The sequence below is a fragment of the Amblyomma mixtum genome, chromosome 1, assembly GCF_055824585.1.
Source record: "Amblyomma mixtum isolate Tamu chromosome 1, ASM5582458v1, whole genome shotgun sequence".
Lineage (NCBI taxonomy): Eukaryota > Metazoa > Arthropoda > Arachnida > Ixodida > Ixodidae > Amblyomma > Amblyomma mixtum.
Window position 1 is genome coordinate 25,962,075 of NC_143012.1, and position 8,363 is coordinate 25,970,437.

The 8,363-nt window shown below is 48.4% G+C and overlaps 1 long non-coding RNA gene across 1 annotated transcript; it reads right to left on the reverse strand.

Moving 5' to 3' along the window:
• Positions 1–5,017: 5,017 nt before the first annotated feature.
• LOC149365802 (uncharacterized) lies at positions 5,018–5,950 on the reverse strand. The gene is made up of 2 exons (XR_016283218.1): positions 5,537–5,950; positions 5,018–5,364 (listed from the first exon to the last, which is right to left on the reverse strand). It is a non-coding gene; the product is annotated as an uncharacterized LOC149365802 (long non-coding RNA).
• Positions 5,951–8,363: the final 2,413 nt, after the last annotated feature.

Below are 8,363 nucleotides of genomic sequence, written 5' to 3' on the forward strand. Positions count from 1 at the left end.
TCGCCTTCGGCCCCGGGCGTTCAGCCCATCCGGCCTCGTCTTCTTCGCTGCAGCATCCCAAGCCTCGCGCTCTGGCCGACCCTGATCTAAATTCGGCACACTGAGACCACTGCATGGACGTTGAGTGCGTACTAGTTGCACCCTTCTTCATACACTGTCTTTAAAGAGAAACTGAAGACAACTCCATCAAATGAATGCTATCAATAGAAATTGATTCTTCGGCTCTTTCTGGCTACGTTGAGAAAATTTTGTCCAGTAGCAGAAGACGCATTTACCGGTGAAGAAATTGGATTTAAAAGTCTTCCCGCCAGTCGACTCAAACTCGTGACGTCTTAGCCGAAAAGGACGGGCTGCAACCATTTTGAAGTGATGGCGGTGTAGCGTAGCCTCTGGGATCCGCTCCCGAAAATCGGCGTCGGCGCACGTATTTTACTCACGAAATCGGCCGCGGGTGGCGGCACCTGTATTTCGTTGTCTGGTCTTTTATTACCTTTCAAAAAAGCTCCGTTTTTGATTAGAGTAGTGTCTTTAATATGAAGACGCGGTATCCTATCGATCCCGGACTTCTTTATGTCCTCAATGCCCCTTTAAAAAAAACTGGTGTACTATACTGGGTACTGCAGGAAATAATCCGTCGTAATAACTGCGGAGAAAACACACTGAAGCGTTTCATATATTTTCCAATCAAAAGTATGGCCAAATGACTGACCGCCGGCTTTGCAATGTTGCATACATATTACATCGTTCGTTAAGGTGATATGACAGGTCATATGTGTGACATCGATTGGTATATTGCCTTGATATGACTGTCAATATGACCCTTCACGAGACCTGCGTTTATGGACGGTAAGCGACAGGGCGATTCCTGCATCTACGCTGGAAACAACTAGCCTCTGTCACTTTGAGGGAGGCATCATGGCGACATATGAGGATGGTGCTCTGCTGACCGAAGACTATGGACAGGATGGGCGTATGCCCCAGTGTTAGTTCAGTAGCGTGAATACATCAAATTAAAGAATTATCGAAAAATAAAAAAGCTTTTCACCCTAAAGTTGCTTTGGGTCCTAAAGTTCTCGATTTTGTTTTGGGCTTAGATCTTGCTGAATGCCCCTCGTATATGCTTTAGATTTTGCTGTTGCTAGTTGCTAGAAGTCACAAGGACAACAGTCTATGTGAGGTGGCTACACCACCAAATGAATTTTAAGGTATACCTATGATACCTTGGCAGGATATACCTTTAGAGTGGAGTACCTACCGGGGTTCTTCGAGGCCATAGGTGTGGTCGGAGCACGCATCGAAGTCTTGGACCTGAGTGCAGGGTTGCATCCGCGGTAAAACCCCCACAAAGCGACTAAAGACGCGAACTAAGGGCGCTACTCACGTCCACAAGGAGGAATACTTCTCCAAGTGGCTTACGAACTTATGTGGCTTAGAGCAGGAGACTGCTCGGGCTCTTTCATGAAAATTTCCTATACGACTTTCTACAGAATACAACCAGTCCAAATTATGCCTTATGGCAGGAGTTCAAACAAAAAAAAAATACTTGAGGGGAAACGACGCGATAGCGTTAAAGGCTCCCTTTCCGTATGATCCTCTTTTGCGCATCACTTCGTAGACATGGATACTGTTCTTTCTTTCTATCCCATGACGCTTAATGTAACCTTAACAATACAATGCAATAGCTTTAAAGATCCTTCTTGCTCAAGTACCCCTTCTCAGTCACCTATGGGTTCTGCCTACATGCCCATATATGCGGAATAGGTCATTCTATGCTTTACATTCATAGATCGCGGGGAGTCCTTGTACCACTCCTGGTGCAGTGGTTGCAGCGGGTAAGTGATGCGCCACAGCCCCGACAAGTGGCTGCTTCAAACAGCCACCGGTGGGGTTTGCGGGAACCAGCTTGCTCTTGCCGAGCTACTCAATGTAATTTACTTTGATTAAATTAACTGCCACCTGCCACGGTGGTCAATTTGCTAACAATCCGGTGGGCAGCTTGTGATGACGTCAGAAGATCCCGCGAGCTAAGTGGCAGGTGGGCCACCCGCTTTTTTCCTCATGACGTCGGACGACGCTGGATTTTCTGCACAGCTTGCGCTTTGAAAATGCATTGGCTACGTATTAAATAAGTAGCGAATGAGCAAAAAGGAATTGAGATAGTCTAATGTGAGAAAGTGTGGAGAGGTTGATCAGAGGAACAGTTATTGAGGGGGGGGGGGGGGGGGGTGCTTTTAACAAAATATGCCTAGGAAAGGGGCATGGCTAAAAAATGTCATGCAATGAGTTGCACGCGCGATGAACCCATGCTCCGGCCACATACAGGAGATTAGTGTTAACACCCGCCGGTAGCCCGCATAAATTCTGAAACCACCGTCGCTGCGCACAGGGCTTGACGCATATCACTCTATAGCTGGTAGCCAGAGTCTCTGCGAGCTGCTTTCCAAGACTTAAAGGATTTTAGTCAGGCCCTTCTAAAAAGCACTTCTAATTACAAGATGGAGATGGTTCATCGGCTGACGTCCATTGCCAGGGATCAGCCTTTACACACAGATCACCACTACAGAAATCCCGGTTATATAGCACGTGCCGCTGCAACGCGCTTCGTACGCGTAAACGATTACCCGTATCGAGCACTAAAGCTACTCAGGTCATCATTCGCCTTCCTCCTGAACTTACTCGTTTCGCTTTGCTATACGGGACGCAACTGGGTCAGAGGGCGCTGAGGACGCCGGTGAACTAAAGCCCCATATCTTTCCGAGCGACTCCACGTAACTGATCGGGCAGGCCGACTAGCTCTCCTGCTGACTTGTGTGTGCACCGATTGCACGTGACAGAGTCTTGTTTTGCGCGCGCACTCATTCTTTCTCACCCGCGCAAGGACGCCGTTGTGAGAAACTTTAGGTCCATTATTCGACTCACCTGCAATGTTGAATTGGTTTCAGAGTTAGTTGTTGGGCTGATTGGTATTGTAGATTTAAAGTTTTCAAGCGCAACGGTTCACTGCCAAAGAAGGGAAGTAGGACGAACACAGCGCTGTGTTCGTCCTTATTCTTCCCTTCTTTGGCCGGTGCTGCACTTCGCCATTCGTTTGAAAAAAAAAAATGCAAACATCCAGCAGGCATAGTTCAAGAAAACTGTGCATCTCCTCGGTGGTCAGTGCCGTAATCATGCAGCTGCAGCGCCATTGAAGCAGACGATTACTGGCGCGACAATGGCTTGCGCGTTGTGATAAACGACGAAGGGACTCGTCGAGAAGAACGGTGCCCGACTCGGGCCCGACTGGTATAGGAGCGTCGAGTGTGCATGCAGCAATGTGGTTTCACGAAGATAGCCGGCAGTCGTAGTTTTTTTGTTGCGAAAGCAACACTACGCGAGTCGCCGAGCCATTTCGCGGAGCTGATCAAAGGCCAAAATGCGCATGCGCGAGGAGCGGAGACGTCACACGGCGCGCAGCTGGGGTGCCGCCGCTGCCGCGCGCTCTCCATCACCTCTCTCTCCTCGTTGCTTTCGCAATACTCCAGGTTTAACCACAGTCAATGCCAGAGCTAAACCACAGCCAATTTTTTTTTTCGCAGGCACGTAGCCGGGAATTTTAGAGAGGAAGCTCTACTTCTCCCATGCAAAACCTCATGTCGCTCCGAATAATGACCTTCAAGCGGCGGTGGCGTCCTACTATGTGATTCGCAGCGCCTCGGCGTTCGCTCGTCTTTGCAACTGCGTTGAACAACGCGATTCAACGCCCACCTCGCAGTTGCGCTTAACCACGTGACTCACCATTCATCCGATAAAATAATAAAAAGCGCGAGTTCAAGCAACAACTAAGTTAAGTCACTGATATGCAATAAAGTTAAACCACAGCAAACCGTTTCTGACTATGCTGAATCGAGCTTCAGCTCTGTAAACTATGCTCAGCTGGGTTGAACCACGGCCCATTTTCTTCTAGGCAGGAGTCCAAGGTAATTTTCGACATCGGGAGGGAGCCCCCCCCCCCCCCCCCCCCCCCCCCCTCTTGGATACGCGCATGCAACATCGTCCACGACGTGGAATTTGCGGTAAATATTTCATCTTCTAGCAAGGTCATTTCAGCACTGTGAAAGCTAAGTAGGTCATTTCTTTAGTATAGGCAGCTACATGTTCACAATGACAGCACAAACAGCACTTTGTTCACGTGGAGGACCAAGCTTAGAGATAGTCTGTTGGATATGATCTTGTAAATTTTTAACCTCTGAATAGTGCACTCAACATGAATGCTTGCAGCTGCAGTTTCGCAAGTGTTGTTCATGTTCTCTTCAGACATCTGACCCCCTGTACAATTGAATGGCAGCATGATGGTATGCCGGATCTCAGGAGACAGGCAGGGGGGTGACAGGGGCGTGCCAGATAGGAACGAGAGCTGCCAGGTGACCCCATCCCACACAAAGTCTGATGTGAGTGAGCAAATAATTGTCGATGGCCAGGCTGGAGATGCACACAGAAGGCTTGGGAGGGCAACGAGAGCAAAGGCATTACTTGCGCAACTCGTCAAAGCTTTGGCAGAGGTCATAGACTAAGGCCACAGTGGCGGGACATGAAAAGTTTCATCATCGATCCTCTTTATGATGTGTTTGATCTACTCAGCTTCACACATAGACAGATCAACACGCTTGCACAGATCGACCACATCTTCAACGACCAAAAACCTTCCCAAGTGCGGTCTTAAAAAACCCAGGTTGGAATGTCGGCCTCATGATTCCTAAACCAGAGGATCAAGACATTGCTAAGGTAGGAGATGACTGTTTATCCTCATGCGGTCGTCCCAGTTGTTGTGGTGGCTCACGTGTTCGTATGAGGCCAACCAGACTTCAACATCCTGGTCTCTGTGCACGCTGAAAACAGCGGGGCCCTGCTGCTGGACGGCACCAGTGCAGCTGATGGGCTGCGACGGGCTTGCGGACTGGTGACAGCCCTCGTTTGTGGTCATTGGTATCGTGCGGCTGCAAAGCTACACGGTGATCGTGTACAAGTCAGACACCGCAACCTCCATGAAATGAAGGGTGGTTTATTGGAACATACGGAGACGAAGACTTTTAATTGATCAAGACAAGTAAACGATGAAGTAGCGGGGCAAGAGGCAGGGTCACAAGCTCCCACCACGAGTGTCAGCCAGCCACCTCAAGAGCTTAGCCACTGTAGGCGTCGGCGCATGATCGTCTTCTTGATTCAACTAACAACAACATGTACAAACAAAACAGAGAATGAAAAGTGCAGTGACAGTGCAACCTGATAAGTCTGCTAGGTGTGTGTAACTTGAGTCATGTTTCAGCAGAATTCACCATTCACAGAAGGATAGTAAGCTTCCCAGTGGTTGAAAACTGTCTAGCATTCCTGAAATAGCAAAGAAGAAAAAACATTTGTTGCAAACTACGTGCTTTTGGTGCGCTGCAAAGTGTTGCGAGACAAAGGCTGGATAGAGCATACGTCATAATGATAACTTACTGGTGTATAAAAAGCATTTACAGCATTTATCCGAACATCAAAAAGAATACTGGGTGCTTACAGCATCAGCCTTTGTTAGTCGTGAAATGCTTCTCGCTGTATGAGACTGCAGATCATCCATGTCACTTGTTGGCACCTCACCACCTTCAAATTTGCCACTGCAGTCCATTTGGAGCTCACGTTCCTCTTCGGTGCTATCTGCACTGACTGAAGCTTCTAGTGTTGGCACTGCCTCTGTGATTGTTTGTGGCAAACGCTGCTTTTTCATACTCTGTACCCTAGATGAAGCTGCGTCATTCAGTTGCCTCCGACACCTGTATTGAACAATAAAAACAAAACTGAAATATAACAGCTGTGTTGAGGTGGCAGGCGTGTATCTGCTCTGCACTGGTTTCTAGTGCTGCAATGAATTACCACTTTTGTCAATATGCATACATCATAGTCTTATTTACTTACTTAAAACGGCTGAAAATTTAATTCTTGGTTTCACTGGCAGCCGTACCTTTCAGTCCTTTCTCGGTCAGGTGCTTTCTTCTTGTACACAGGTGGAAAAATAGTAGGATTGTATGACGGATGCTGACTTATATTGCTTTTGCAGTTGCCCACAAAATGAGTGCTGCAAATTCGTGCCCCCCTTGTAGGCATCCATGGAGTTCCATCGGGACTGCACAAGGGTAAAAAAAATTACTCTTAAAATTAAGCATGCAACATTCAGTATCAAGTAGTATATCTGTTCAAAGCATGTAGTTCACCCACAAATGGATTAAAATCTACTCGGATCTGGAACACTGGTTCACAAAGCATGTGACTGGGATGAACTCTATTTAGCTATTTCTCTCAGCTCCCTAATAGGCATCGTCGGCCTTTCTAGCAAACCTAAGCCTTACTATTAGATACAGTGATGCAGTGCTGCTGGGAGCACAGATTGGTGGATTCACTGATGAGTCAACTCACTCGGGCTTACATTCAGATCATGATCTGAGTTGTGAGTTCGGACTCACATTCAAATCGTCATCTGAGTCGTGAGTGAGTCCGGACTCAGATTCAAATTATGATCAGTCGCGAGTGATGCCAGACTCACATTCAGATAATGTTCTGAGTTTGGATTCACATTCAAATCACGATCAGAGTCGTGAGTCTAGGATGAGGCTAAGATCATGATCTTTGTTTTTTCAACGACGATGTGAGCTTGGCTTTTTTTCTTTCCTCCTTGTGGAAACCATGGAAACAAGGAAGACAGCATTCTGTCCCTTTTGTTCACGCGGGTGCAGTGCAGTAATGGACTTCAATAAAACATGGTGCTGGGCTAGTTGGCAATGAGCCACACCAGTAAAGAGCCACATGGAGATGTGTCCGAAGCCATGACCTAGTTTCACCAAGCCTCTGCATGGGAGCAGGGAATTTCTTGTAGCGCGTCTTTTGCATGCCTCAAGCCCGTATCACGCAGTGCATTCTCATGCTGATGTGATCGTGAGTTGAAATGAGTGAGTGAGGCCAGACGAATTGGGATAAGTGAATCGTAATGAATGATCCACCCTGGATGAGTCGAGAGTCTGAGTGAGCTTGACTTAGTTGTGAGCCCAAATGAGTTCGAGTTCGAGTGACCTCAGGCCTCTGCGAGTGTCAGTTTGAGTAAGCCTGTCAGATGACCAAACTTTTGGGAGTGAGCCTCGGTGAGCACTCATGATTTTTCTGATGTACGGCTGAAAGTAAACGAGCCTGCAGTTGGGACAGTTCGTGTACGTACCCAGGGCAAGATCCAGGTCAACAAGATTTCCCGTAAACTACTGATCGCGCCATACTGGTGTCATGTTCATGCGGAAGGCTTAAATCTACTGACGACTCTTTTCATGCGGGGCCTATGTAGCCCTGTCATACACACCCCATCGAAAATGAAGGAGGCAACAAAGGCAGCGGCGGGCGGCTGTGGAGGCGAAAGCAGCAGCCAGCGGCTACGGCGAAGGGGGGGTGCTAACAACGAACACAACGAAAGGTTTTAGAAGACAGAGACAACGGGGGGAGCGAGGGAAAGTCATCTCAGCCAGTGGATGAGGCGGACTGCCAGAGCAAGGCAGAAGACCAGGGCTGCATCACGACCTGAGAGCCCGGGGTCTAGCTGTCGCACCAATGCATCCCCAGGCTGGCAGCTAAGCAAGCGAGAACAGCCAGCCGAAAACGACGGCAGCACTTTGGCAAAGAAGCCCCCGACTGACACGGAAGCCACTAGCTCTTCGTGTCGTACCACGCCGAAGAATCTCCAGCGGTGTCAAGCCCAAGATCGGCAGTCCTGAAAGCAATATCGAGCCAGAAGACCTAATTAAAGATAATAAAATCAATTTTCGACTCCGCTTCAATCTCTTCATGCTCAAGGTCCATTTTAAAAAACCGGTTTATCCCACAATCTCCCAGATAACTTGCCGCATTACCTGACACGCGGATGGCTTGGTCGGCAAAGGAAAGCAAGCAGATTGAATTGAAACGAAAACTCGTCGCCTCTGTCGGCTTGCACTTATGCAGCAACAATTCGTCACGCGCCAAAAAGTTTAGAAAAGGAAATAAGAATCACTTGAGTCTGCGGACGGCAACTATCCACGCTTGCCGCCTCTTTTGCTCGTACCACCTTCCGGGGAAACGGTAGAACTTCACGGGGGGTTCTCTGCCCTTGGTGTTGATAGAACTGTTGTGGCAGCCAACAACACAACAATACGCTTCCCCACTCTTCGACCGACGTGCAACCGCTCCAGCCATATTTCAAAATGAGCTGCAACTCTTCTTTGTACGCCTGAAGGCCGGTTCACATGCAAGCGACTGAGCGATTGAGCGGCGCGTCGCTGCGAAAATTTCCAACTTGTTGAAACCTAGCCGCTCGTCGCAGCGACGACTCAAAA